The sequence below is a fragment of the Amblyomma mixtum genome, chromosome 1 (genome assembly GCF_055824585.1).
Source record: "Amblyomma mixtum isolate Tamu chromosome 1, ASM5582458v1, whole genome shotgun sequence".
In the NCBI taxonomy this organism is placed as follows: domain Eukaryota; kingdom Metazoa; phylum Arthropoda; class Arachnida; order Ixodida; family Ixodidae; genus Amblyomma; species Amblyomma mixtum.
This window is the reverse complement of record NC_143012.1, coordinates 125649531-125663737: the sequence shown is the minus strand read 5'-3', so window position 1 is coordinate 125663737 and position 14207 is coordinate 125649531. Positions and strand designations below refer to the sequence as shown.

The following is a 14207-nucleotide window of genomic DNA, read 5'->3' as shown; positions in this document are numbered from 1 at the left end:
GAATTTTTCTTTAACTGCGAAGTTTCTGAGAAAGCTGTATAGCTTTCCTTTGTAGCCGTATGGCTGCGCTTGGGTGGATGTCAATGAGTAATTACTCTCTTACTACAAATCTACTCCACCTTGGGGGATTCCCCTAAAAATTTGATCAACACTTTTCCAACTTCGAGTTATTGATCAATTCGCTCTCGCCCTACCATAAGCTTGCCGGCCCGGTCAGCTCAATTGGTAGAGCGACTGCTCCGGTGAAGCGGTGGTCCCGGGTTCGAACCCCGGACCAGTACGAATTTTTCTTTAACTGCGACGTTTCTGAGAAAGCTGTATAGCTTTCCTTTGTAACCGTATGGCTGCGCTTGGGTGGATGTCAATGAGTAATTACTCCCTTATTACAAATGTACTCCACCTTGGGGGATTCCCCTAAAAATTTGATCAACACTTTTCCCACTTCGAGTTATTGACCAATTCGCTCTCGCCCTACCATAAGCTTGCCGTCCCGGTTAGCTCAATTGCTAGAGCGACTGCTCCGGTGAAGCGGTGGTCCCGGGTTCCAACCCCGAACCAGGACGAATTTTGCTTTAACTGCGAAGTTTCTGAGAAAGCTGTATAGCTTTCCTTTGTAGCCCTATGGCTGCACTTGGGTGGATGTCAATGAGTAATTACTCCCTTATTACAAATCTACTCCACCTTGGGGGATTCCCATAAAAATTTGTTCAACACTTTTCCCACTTCGAGTTATTGATCAATTCGCTCTCGCCCTACCATAAGCTTGCCGTCCCGGTTAGCTCAATTGGTAGAGCGACTGCTCCGGTGAAGCGGTGGTCCCGGGTTCGAACCCCGGACCACTACGAATTTTTCTTTAACTGCGAAGTTTCTGAGAAAGCTGTATAGATTTCCTTTGTAGCCGTATGGCTGCGCTTGGGTGGATGTCAATGAGTAATTACTCCCTTATTACAAATGTACTCCACCTTGGGGGATTCCCCTAAAAATTTGATCAACACTTTTCCCGCTTCGAGTTATTGATCAATTCGCTCTCGCCCTACCATAAGCTTGCCGTCCCGGTTAGCTCAATTGGTAGAGCGACTGCTCCGGTGAAGCGGTGGTACCGGGTTCAAACCCCGGACCAGGACGGATTTTTCTTTAACTGCGAAGTTTCTGAGAAAGCTATATAGCTTTCCTTTGTAGCCGTTTTCTTGGGATGGCGTTGCGCACACGAACAAACGTACACAGGAAGAGGCAGAAGACAGAAAGAGCGCTCTTTCTGTCTTCTGCCTCTTCCTGTGTACGTTTCTTCGTGTGCGCAACGCCATCCCAAGAAACCAATGCACCAACTCGCCCAGCAAGAAGTTCTTCTACATTACTTTGTAGCCGTATGGCTGCGCTTGGGTGGATGTCAATGAGTAATTACTCCCTTACTACAAATCTACTCCACCTTGGGGGATTCCCCTAAAAATTTGATCAGCACTTTTCCCACTTCGAGTTATTGATCAATTCGCTCTCGCCCTACCATAAGCTTGCCGTCCCGGTTAGCTCAATTGCTAGAGCGACTGCTCCGGTGAAGCGGTGGTCCCGGGTTCGAACCCCGGACCAGGACGAATTTTCCTTTAACTGCGAAGTTTCTGAGAAAGCTGTATAGCTTTCCTTTGTAGCCGTATGGGTGCGCTTGGGTGGATGTCAATGAGTAATTACTCCCTTATTACAAATCTACTCCACCTTGGGGGTTTCCCCTAAAAATTTGATCAACACTTTTCCCACTTCGAGTTATTGATCAATTCGCTCTCGCCCTACCATAAGCTTGCCCTCCCGGTTAGCTCAATTGGTAGAGCGACTGCTCCGGTGAAGCGGTGGTACCGGGTTCGAACCCCGGACCACGACGAATTTTTCTTTAACTGCGAAGTTTCTGAGAAAGCTATATAGCTTTCCTTTGTAGCCGTATGGCTGCGCTTGGGTGGATGTCAATGAGTAATTACTCCCTTACTACAAATCTACTCCACCTTGGGGGATTCCCCTAAAAATTTGATCAACACTTTTCCCACTTCGAGTTATTGATCAATTCGCTCTCGCCCTACCATAAGCTTGCCGTCCCGGTCAGCTCAATTGGTAGAGCGACTGCTCCGGTGAAGCGGTGGTCCCGGGTTCGAACCCCGGACCAGGATGAATTTTTCTTTAACTGCGAAGTTTCTGAGAAAGCTGTATAGCTTTCCTTTGTAGCCGTATGGCTGCGCTTGGGTGGATGTCAATGAGTAATTACTCCCTTATTACAAATACTTATTACAACTACTCCACCTTGGGGGATTCCCCTAAAACTTTGATCAACACTTTTCCAACTTCGAGTTATTGATCAAATCTCTCTCGCCCTACCATAAGCTTGCCGTCCCAGTTAGCTCAATTGCTAGAGCGACTGCTCCGGTGAAGCGGTGGTCCCGGGTTCGAAGCCCGGACCAGTACGAATTTTTCTTTAACTGCGAAGTTTCTCAGAAAGCTGCATAGCTTTCCTTTGTAACCGTATGGCTGCGCTTGGGTGGATGTCAATGAGTAATTACTCCCTTATTACAAATTTACTAAACCTTGGGAATTTCCCCTAAAAATTTGATCAACACTTTTCCCACTTCGAGTTATTGACCAATTCGCTCTCGCCCTACCATAAGCTTGCCGTCCCGGTTAGCTCAATTGCTAGAGCGACTGCTCCGGTGAAGCGGTGGTCCCGGGTTCCAACCCCGGACCAGAACGAATTTTCCTTTAACTGCGAAGTTTCTGAGAAAGCTGTATAGCTTTCCTTTGTAGCCCTATGGCTGCGCTTGGGTGGATGTCAATGAGTAATTACTCCCTTATTACAAATGTACTCCACCTTGGGGGATTCCCCTAAAAATTTGATCAACACTTTTCCCACTTCGAGTTATTGATCAATTCGCTCTCGCCCTACCGTAAGCTTGCCGTCCCGGTTAGCTCAATTGGTAGAGCGACTGCTCCGGTGAAGCGGTGGTCCCGGGTTCGAACCCCGGACCACTACGAATTTTTCTTTAACTGCGAAGTTTCTGAGAAAGCCGTATAGCTTTCCTTTGTAGCCGTATGGCTGCGCTTGGGTGGATGTCAATGAGTAATTACTCCCTTACTACAAATCTACTCCACCTTGGGGGATTCCCCTAAAAATTTGATCAACACTTTTCCCACTTCGAGTTATTGACCAATTCGCTCTCGCCTTCCATAAGCTTGCCGTCCCGGTTAGCTCAATTGGTAGAGCGACTGCTCCGGTGAAGCGGTGGTCCCGGGATCGAACCCCGGACCACTACGAATTTTTCTTTAACTGCGAAGTTTCTGAGAAAGCTGTATAGCTTTCCTTTGTAGCCGTATGGCTGCGCTTGGGTGGATGTCAATGAGTAATTACTCCCTTATTACAAATGTACTCCACCTTGGGGGATTCCCCTAAAAATTTGATCAACACTTTTCCCATTCGAGTTATTGATCAATTCGCTCTCGCCCTACCGTAAGCTTGCCGTCCCGGTTAGCTCAATTGGTAGAGCGACTGCTCCGGTGAAGCGGTGGTCCCGGGATCGAACCCCGGACCACTACGAATTTTTCTTTAACTGCGAAGTTTCTGAGAAAGCTGTATAGCTTTCCTTTGTAGCTGTATGGCTGCGCTTGGGTGGATGTCAATGAGTAATTACTCCCTTATTACAAATGTACTCCACCTTGGGGGATTCCCCTAAAAATTTGATCAACACTTTTCCCACTTCGAGTTATTGATCAATTCGCTCTCGCCCTACCGTAAGCTTGCCGTCCCGGTTAGCTCAATTGGTAGAGCGACTGCTCCGGTGAAGCGGTGGTCCCGGGATCGAACCCCGGACCACTACGAATTTTTCTTTAACTGCGAAGTTTCTGAGAAAGCTGTATAGCTTTCCTTTGTAGCCGTATGGCTGCGCTTGGGTGGATGTCAATGAGTAATTACTCCCTTACTACAAATCTACTCCACCTTGGGGGATTCCCCTAAAAATTTGATCAACACTTTTCCCACTTCGAGTTATTGATCAATTCGCTCTCGCCCTACCGTAAGCTTGCCGTCCCGGTTAGCTCAATTGGTAGAGCGACTGCTCCGGTGAAGCGTTGGTCCCGGGATCGAACCCCGGACCACTACGAATTTTTCTTTAACTGCGAAGTTTCTGAGAAAGCTGTATAGCTTTCCTTTGTAGCCGTATGGCTGCGCTTGGGTGGATGTCAATGAGTAATTACTCCCTTATTACAAATGTACTCCACCTTGGGGGATTCCCCTAAAAATTTGATCAACACTTTTCCCACTTCGAGTTATTGATCAATTCGCTCTCGCCCTACCGTAAGCTTGCCGTCCCGGTTAGCTCAATTGGTAGAGCGACTGCTCCGGTGAAGCGGTGGTCCCGGGTTCGAACCCCGGACCACTACGAATTTTTCTTTAACTGCGAAGTTTCTGAGAAAGCTGTATAGCTTTCCTTTGTAGCCGTATGGCTGCGCTTGGGTGGATGTCAATGAGTAATTACTCCCTTACTACAAATCTACTCCACCTTGGGGGATTCCATTAAAAATTTGATCAACACTTTTCCAACTTCGAGTTATTGATCAATTCGCTCTCGCCCTACCGTAAGCTTGCGTCCCGGTTAGCTCAATTATTAGAGCGACTGCTCCGGTGAAGCGGTGGTCCCGGGTTCGAACCGCGGACCAGTACGAATTTTTCTTTAACTGCGAAGTTTCTGAGAAAGCTGTATAGCTTTCCTTTGTAACCGTATGGGTACGCTTGGGTGGATGTCAATGAGTAATTACTCCCTTAATACAAATCTACTCCACCTTGGGGGTTTCCCCTCAAAATTTGATCAACACTTTTCCCACTTCGAGTTATTGATCAATTCGCTCTCGCCCTACCATAAGCTTGCCCTCCCGGTTAGCTCAATTGGTAGAGCGACTGCTCCGGTGAAGCGGTGGTACCGGGTTCGAACCCCGGACCACGACGAATTTTTCTTTAACTGCGAAGTTTCTGAGAAAGCTGTATAGCTTTCCTTTGTAGCCGTATGGCTGCGCTTGGGTGGATGTCAATGAGTAATTACTCCCTTACTACAAATCTACTCCACCTTGGGGGATTCCCCTAAAAATTTGATCAACACTTTTCCCACTTCGAGTTATTGATCAATTCGCTCTCGCCCTACCGTAAGCTTGCCGTCCCGGTTAGCTCAATTGGTAGAGCGACTGCTCCGGTGAAGCGTTGGTCCCGGGATCGAACCCCGGACCACTACGAATTTTTCTTTAACTGCGAAGTTTCTGAGAAAGCTGTATAGCTTTCCTTTGTAGCCGTATGGCTGCGCTTGGGTGGATGTCAATGAGTAATTACTCCCTTATTACAAATGTACTCCACCTTGGGGGATTCCCCTAAAAATTTGATCAACACTTTTCCCACTTCGAGTTATTGATCAATTCGCTCTCGCCCTACCGTAAGCTTGCCGTCCCGGTTAGCTCAATTGGTAGAGCGACTGCTCCGGTGAAGCGGTGGTCCCGGGTTCGAACCCCGGACCACTACGAATTTTTCTTTAACTGCGAAGTTTCTGAGAAAGCTGTATAGCTTTCCTTTGTAGCCGTATGGCTGCGCTTGGGTGGATGTCAATGAGTAATTACTCCCTTACTACAAATCTACTCCACCTTGGGGGATTCCATTAAAAATTTGATCAACACTTTTCCAACTTCGAGTTATTGATCAATTCGCTCTCGCCCTACCGTAAGCTTGCGTCCCGGTTAGCTCAATTATTAGAGCGACTGCTCCGGTGAAGCGGTGGTCCCGGGTTCGAACCGCGGACCAGTACGAATTTTTCTTTAACTGCGAAGTTTCTGAGAAAGCTGTATAGCTTTCCTTTGTAACCGTATGGGTACGCTTGGGTGGATGTCAATGAGTAATTACTCCCTTATTACAAATCTACTCCACCTTGGGGGTTTCCCCTAAAAATTTGATCAACACTTTTCCCACTTCGAGTTATTGATCAATTCGCTCTCGCCCTACCATAAGCTTGCCCTCCCGGTTAGCTCAATTGGTAGAGCGACTGCTCCGGTGAAGCGGTGGTACCGGGTTCGAACCCCGGACCACGACGAATTTTTCTTTAACTGCGAAGTTTCTGAGAAAGCTATATAGCTTTCCTTTGTAGCCGTATGGCTGCGCTTGGGTGGATGTCAATGAGTAATTACTCCCTTACTACAAATCTACTCCACCTTGGGGGATTCCCCTAAAAATTTGATCAACACTTTTCCCACTTCGAGTTATTGATCAATTCGCTCTCGCCCTACCATAAGCTTGCCGTCCCGGTCAGCTCAATTGGTAGAGCGACTGCTCCGGTGAAGCGGTGGTGCCGGGTTCTAACCCCGGACCATGATGAATTTTTCTTTAACTGCGAAGTTTATGAGAAAGCTGTATAGCTTTCCTTTGTAGCCGTATGGCTGCGCTTGGGTGGATGTCAATGAGTAATTACTCCCTTATTACAAATACTTATTACAACTACTCCACCTTGGGGGATTCCCCTAAAAATTTGATCAACACTTTTCCAACTTCGAGTTATTGATCAAATCGCTCTCGCCCTACCATAAGCTTGCCGTCCCGGTTAGCTCAATTGGTAGAGCGACTGCTCCGGTGAAGCGGTGGTCCCGGGTTCGAACCCCGGACCAGGATGAATTTTTCTTTAACTGCGAAGTTTCTGAGAAAGCTGTATAGCTTTCCTTTGTAGCCGTATGGCTGCGCTTGGGTGGATGTCAATGAGTAATTACTCCCTTACTACAAATCTACTCCAATGTGGGGGATTCCCCTAAAAATTTGATCAACACTTTTACAACTTCGAGTTATTGATCAATTCGCTCTCGCCCTACCATAAGCGTGCCGTCCCGGTTAGCTCAATTGCTAGAGCGACTGCTCCGGTGAAGCGGTGGTCCCGGGTTCCAACCCCGGACCAGGACGAATTTTCCTTTAACTGCGAAGTTTCTGAGAAAGCTGTATAGCTTTCCTTTGTAGCCCTATGGCTGCGCTTGGGTGGATGTCAATGAGTAATTACTCCCTTATTACAAATCTACTCCACCTTGGGGGTATCCCCTAAAAATTTGATCAACACTTTTCCCACTTCGAGTTATTGATCAATTCGCTCTCGCCCTACCATAAGCTTGCCGTCCCGGTTAGCTCAATTGGTAGAGCGACTGCTCCGGTGAAGCGGTGGTCCCGGGTTCGAACCCCGGACCACTACGAATTTTTCTTTAACTGCGAAGTGTCTGAGAAAGCTGTATCGCTTTCCTTTGTAGCCATATGGCTGCGCTTGGGTGGATGTCAATGAGTAATTACTCCCTTACTACAAACCTACTCCACCTTGGGGGATTCCCCTAAAAATTTGATCAACACATTTCCCACTTCGAGTTGTTGATCAATTCGCTCTCGCCCTACCATAAGCTTCCCGTCCCGGTTAGCTCAATTGGTAGAGCGACTGCTCCGGTGAAGCGGTGGTCCCGGGTTCGAACCCCGGACCAGGATGAATTTTTCTTTAACTGCGAAGTTTCTGAGAAAGCTGTATAGCTTTCCTTTGTAGCCGTATGGCTGCGCTTGGGTGGATGTCAATGAGTAATTACTCCCTTATTACAAATCTACTCCACCTTGGGGGATTCCCCTAAAAATTTGATCAACACTTTTCCCACTTCGAGTTATTGATCAATTCGCTCTCGCCCTACCATAAGCTTGCCGTCCCGGTCAGCTCAATTGGTAGAGCGACTGCTCCGGTGAAGCGGTGGTGCCGGGTTCTAACCCCGGACCATGATGAATTTTTCTTTAACTGCGAAGTTTATGAGAAAGCTGTATAGCTTTCCTTTGTAGCCGTATGGCTGCGCTTGGGTGGATGTCAATGAGTAATTACTCCCTTATTACAAATACTTATTACAACTACTCCACCTTGGGGGATTCCCCTAAAAATTTGATCAACACTTTTCCAACTTCGAGTTATTGATCAAATCGCTCTCGCCCTACCATAAGCTTGCCGTCCCGGTTAGCTCAATTGGTAGAGCGACTGCTCCGGTGAAGCGGTGGTCCCGGGTTCGAACCCCGGACCAGGATGAATTTTTCTTTAACTGCGAAGTTTCTGAGAAAGCTGTATAGCTTTCCTTTGTAGCCGTATGGCTGCGCTTGGGTGGATGTCAATGAGTAATTACTCCCTTACTACAAATCTACTCCAATGTGGGGGATTCCCCTAAAAATTTGATCAACACTTTTACAACTTCGAGTTATTGATCAATTCGCTCTCGCCCTACCATAAGCTTGCCGTCCCGGTTAGCTCAATTGGTAGAGCGACTGCTCCGGTGAAGCGGTGGTCCCGGGTTCCAACCCCGGACCAGGACGAATTTTCCTTTAACTGCGAAGTTTCTGAGAAAGCTGTATAGCTTTCCTTTGTAGCCCTATGGCTGCGCTTGGGTGGATGTCAATGAGTAATTACTCCCTTATTACAAATCTACTCCACCTTGGGGGTATCCCCTAAAAATTTGATCAACACTTTTCCCACTTCGAGTTATTGATCAATTCGCTCTCGCCCTACCATAAGCTTGCCCTCCCGGTTAGCTCAATTGGTAGAGCGACTGCTCCGGTGAAGCGGTGGTACCGGGTTCGAACCCCGGACCACGACGAATTTTTCTTTAACTGCGAAGTTTCTGAGAAAGCTATATAGCTTTCCTTTGTAGCCGTATGGCTGCGCTTGGGTGGATGTCAATGAGTAATTACTCCCTTACTACAAATCTACTCCACCTTGGGGGATTCCCCTAAAAATTTGATCAACACTTTTCCCACTTCGAGTTATTGATCAATTCGCTCTCGCCCTACCATAAGCTTGCCGTCCCGGTCAGCTCAATTGGTAGAGCGACTGCTCCGGTGAAGCGGTGGTGCCGGGTTCTAACCCCGGACCATGATGAATTTTTCTTTAACTGCGAAGTTTATGAGAAAGCTGTATAGCTTTCCTTTGTAGCCGTATGGCTGCGCTTGGGTGGATGTCAATGAGTAATTACTCCCTTATTACAAATACTTATTACAACTACTCCACCTTGGGGGATTCCCCTAAAAATTTGATCAACACTTTTCCAACTTCGAGTTATTGATCAAATCGCTTTCGCCCTACCATAAGCTTGCCGTCCCGGTTAGCTCAATTGGTAGAGCGACTGCTCCGGTGAAGCGGTGGTCCCGGGTTCGAACCCCGGACCAGGATGAATTTTTCTTTAACTGCGAAGTTTCTGAGAAAGCTGTATAGCTTTCCTTTGTAGCCGTATGGCTGCGCTTGGGTGGATGTCAATGAGTAATTACTCCCTTATTACCAATCTACTCCACCTTGGGGGATTCCCCTAAAAATTTGATCAAAACTTTTCCCACTTCGAGTTATTGATCAATTCGCTCTCGCCCTACCATAAACTTGCCGTCCCGGTTAGCTCAATTGGTAGAGCGACTGCTCAGGTGAAGCGGTGGTCCCGGGTTCGAACCCCGGACCAGAATAAATTTTTCTTCAACTGCGAAGTTTCTGAGAAAGCTGTATAGCTTTCCTTTGTAGCCGTATGGCTGCGCTTGGGTGGATGTCAATGAGTAATTACTCCCTTATTACAGATCTACTCCACCTTGGGGGATTCCCCTAAAAATTTGATCAACACTTTTCCCACTTCGAGTTATTGATCAATTCGCTCTCGCCCTACCATAAGCTTGCCGTCCCGGTCAGCTCAATTGGTAGAGCGACTGCTCCGGTGAAGCGGTGGTGCCGGGTTCTAACCCCGGACCATGATGAATTTTTCTTTAACTGCGAAGTTTATGAGAAAGCTGTATAGCTTTCCTTTGTAGCCGTATGGCTGCGCTTGGGTGGATGTCAATGAGTAATTACTCCCTTATTACAAATACTTATTACAACTACTCCACCTTGGGGGATTCCCCTAAAAATTTGATCAACACTTTTCCAACTTCGAGTTATTGATCAAATCGCTCTCGCCCTACCATAAGCTTGCCGTCCCGGTTAGCTCAATTGGTAGAGCGACTGCTCCGGTGAAGCGGTGGTCCCGGGTTCGAACCCCGGACCAGGATGAATTTTTCTTTAACTGCGAAGTTTCTGAGAAAGCTGTATAGCTTTCCTTTGTAGCCGTATGGCTGCGCTTGGGTGGATGTCAATGAGTAATTACTCCCTTACTACAAATCTACTCCAATGTGGGGGATTCCCCTAAAAATTTGATCAACACTTTTACAACTTCGAGTTATTGATCAATTCGCTCTCGCCCTACCATAAGCTTGCCGTCCCGGTTAGCTCAATTGCTAGAGCGACTGCTCCGGTGAAGCGGTGGTCCCGGGTTCCAACCCCGGACCAGGACGAATTTTCCTTTAACTGCGAAGTTTCTGAGAAAGCTGTATAGCTTTCCTTTGTAGCCCTATGGCTGCGCTTGGGTGGATGTCAATGAGTAATTACTCCCTTATTACAAATCTACTCCACCTTGGGGGTATCCCCTAAAATTTGATCAACACTTTTCCCACTTCGAGTTATTGATCAATTCGCCCTCGCCCTACCATAAGCTTGCCGTCCCGGTTAGCTCAATTGGTAGAGCGACTGCTCCGGTGAAGCGGTGGTCCCGGGTTCGAACCCCGGACCACTACGAATTTTTCTTTAACTGCGAAGTGTCTGAGAAAGCTGTATCGCTTTCCTTTGTAGCCGTATGGCTGCGCTTGTGTGGATGTCAATGAGTAATTACTCCCTTATTACAAATGTACTCCACCTTGGGGGATTCCCCTAAAATTTGATCAACACTTTTCCCACTTCGAGTTATTGATCAATTCGCTCTCGCCCTACCATAAGCTTGCCGTCCCGGTTAGCTCAATTGGTAGAGCGACTGCTCCGGTGAAGCGGTGGTCCCGGGTTTGAACCCCGGACCAGGATGAATTTTTCTTTAACTGCGAAGTTTCTGAGAAAGATTTATAGCTTTCCTTTGTAGCCATATGCCTGCGCTTGGGTGGATATCAATGAGTAATTACTCCCTTACTACAAACCTACTCCACCTTGGGGGATTCCCCTAAAAATTTGATCAACACATTTCCCACTTCGAGTTGTTGATCAATTCGCTCTCGCCCTACCATAAGCTTCCCGTCCCGGTTAGCTCAATTGGTAGAGCGACTGCTCCGGTGAAGCGGTGGTCCCGGGTTCGAACCCCGGACCAGGATGAATTTTTCTTTAACTGCGAAGTTTCTGAGAAAGCTGTATAGCTTTCCTTTGTAGCCGTATGGCTGCGCTTGGGTGGATGTCAATGAGTAATTACTCCCTTACTACAAATCTACTCCAATGTGGGGGATTCCCCTAAAAATTTGATCAACACTTTTACAACTTCGAGTTATTGATCAATTCTCTCTCGCCCTACCATATGCTTGCCGTCCCGGTTAGCTCAATTGCTAGAGCGACTGCTCCGGTGAAGCGGTGGTCCCGGGTTCCAACCCCGGACCAGGACGAATTTTCCTTTAACTGCGAAGTTTCTGAGAAAGCTGTATAGCTTTCCTTTGTAGCCCTATGGCTGCGCTTGGGTGGATGTCAATGAGTAATTACTCCCTTATTACAAATCTACTCCACCTTGGGGGATTCCCCTAAAAATTTGATCAAAACATTTCCCACTTCGAGTTATTGATCAATTCGCTCTCGCCCTACCATAAGCTTGCCGTCCCGGTTAGGTCAATTATTAGAGCGACTGCTCCGGTGAAGCGGTGGTCCCGGGTTCGAACCCCGGACCAGTGCGAATTTTTCTTTAACTGCGAAGTTTCTGAGAAAGCTGTATAGCTTTCCTTTGTAACCGTATGGCTGCGCTTGGGTGGTGTCAATGAGTAATTACTCCCTTATTACAAATGTACTCCACCTTGGGGGATTCCCCTAAAAATTTGATCAACACTTTTCCCACTTCGAGTTATTGATCAATTCGCTCTCGCCCTACCATAAGCTTGCCGTCCCGGTTAGCTCAATTGCTAGAGCGACTGCTCCGGTGAAGCGGTGGTCCCGGGTTCGAACCCCGGACCAGGACGAATTTTCCTTTTACTGCGAAGTTTCTGAGAAAGCTGTATAGCTTTCCTTTGTAGCCGTATGGGTGCGCTTGGGTGGATGTCAATGAGTAATTACTCCCTTATTACAAATCTACTCCACCTTGGGGGATTCCCCTAAAAATTTGATCAACACTTTTCCCACTTCGAGTTATTGATCAATTCGCTCTCGCCCTACCATAAGCTTGCCGTCCCGGTTAGCTCAATTGGTAGAGCGACTGCTCCGGTGAAGCGGTGGTCCCAGGTTCGAACCCCGGACCAGGATGAATTTTTCTTTAACTGCGAAGTTTCTGAGAAAGCTGTATAGCTTTTCTTTGTAGCCATATGGCTGCGCTTGGGTGGATGTCAATGAGTAATTACTCCCTTATTACAAATCTACTCCACCTTGGGGGATTCCCCTAAAAATTTGATCAAAACTTTTCCCACTTCGAGTTATTGATCAATTCGCTCTCGCCCTACCATCAGCTTGCCGTCCCGGTTAGCTCAATTGGTAGAGCGACTGCTCCGGTGAAGCGGTGGTCCCGGGTTCGAACCCCGGACCAGAACAAATTTTTCTTCAGCTGCGAAGTTTCTGAGAAAGCTGTATAGCTTTCCTTTGCAGCCGTATGGCTGCGCTTGGGTGGATGTCAATGAGTAATTACTCCCTTACTACAAATCTACTCCACCTTGGGGGATTCCCCTAAAAATTTGATGAACACTTTTCCTACTTCGAGTTATTGATCAATTCGCTCTCGCCCTACCATAAGCTTGCCGTCCCGGTTAGCTCAGTTGGTAGAGCGACTGCTCCGGTGAAGCGGTGGTCCCGGGTTCGAACCCCGGACCAGGATGAATTTTTCTTTAACTGCGAAGTTTCTGAGAAAGCTGTATAGCTTTCCTTTGTAGCCGTATGGCTGCGCTTGGGTGGATGTCAATGAGTAATTACTCTCTTACTACAAATCTACTCCACCTTGGGGGATTCCCCTAAAAATTTGATCAACACTTTTCCAACTTCGAGTTATTCATCAATTCGCTCTCGCCCTACCATAAGCTTGCCGTCCCGGTTAGGCCAATTATTAGAGCGACTGCCCCGGTGAAGCGGTGGTCCCGGGTTCGAACCCCGGACCAGTGCGAATTTTTCTTTAACTGCGAAGTTTCTGAGAAAGCTGTATAGCTTTCCTTTCTAACCGTATGGCTGCGCTTGGGTGGATGTCAATGAGTAATTACTCCCTTATTACAAATGTACTCCACCTTGGGGGATTCCCCTAAAAATTTGATCAACACTTTTCCCACTTCGAGTTATTGATCAATTCGCTCTCGCCCTACCATAAGCTTGCCCTCCCGGTTAGCTCAATTGGTAGAGCGACTGCTCCGGTGAAGCGGTGGTACCGGGTTCGAACCCCGGACCACGACGAATTTTTCTTTAACTGCGAAGTTTCTGAGAAAGCTATATAGCTTTCCTTTGTAGCCGTATGGCTGCGCTTGGGTGGATGTCAATGAGTAATTACTCCCTTACTACAAATCTACTCCACCTTGGGGGATTCCCCTAAAAATTTGATCAACACTTTTCCCACTTCGAGTTATTGATCAATTCGCTCTCGCCCTACCATAAGCTTGCCGTCCCGGTTAGCTCAATTGCTAGAGCGACTGCTCCGGTGGAGCGGTTGTCCCGGGTTCCAACCCCGAACCAGGACGAATTTTCCTTTAACTGCGAAGTTTCTGAGAAAGCTGTATAGCTTTCCTTTGTAACCGTATGGCTGCGCTTGGGTGGATTTCAATGAGTAATTACTCCCTTATTACAAATGTACTCCACCTTGGGGGATTCCCCTAAAAATTTGATCAACACTTTTCCCACTTCGAGTTATTGACCAATTCGCTCTCGCCCTACCATAAGCTTGCCGTCCCGGTTAGGTCAATTATTAGAGCGACTGCTCCGGTGAAGCGGTGGTCCCGGGTTCGAACCCCGGACCAGTGCGAATTTTTCTTTAACTGCGAAGTTTCTGAGAAAGCTGTATAGCTTTCCTTTGTAACCGTATGGCTGCGCTTGGGTGGATGTCAATGAGTAATTACTCTCTTACTACAAATCTACTCCACCTTGGGGGATTCCCCTAAAAATTTGATCAACACTTTTCCAACTTCGAGTTATTCATCAATTCGCTCTCGCCCTACCATAAGCTTGCCG

At 47.4% G+C, this 14207-nt stretch overlaps 1 non-coding gene across 1 annotated transcript; it reads left to right on the top strand.

Annotated features, from left to right (window-relative positions):
• The first annotated feature begins 12802 nt into the window (after nt 1-12802).
• TRNAT-GGU (transfer RNA threonine (anticodon GGU)) lies at nt 12803-12876 on the top strand. Its single transcript has one exon. It is a non-coding gene; the product is annotated as a tRNA-Thr (tRNA).
• Nucleotides 12877-14207: the final 1331 nt, after the last annotated feature.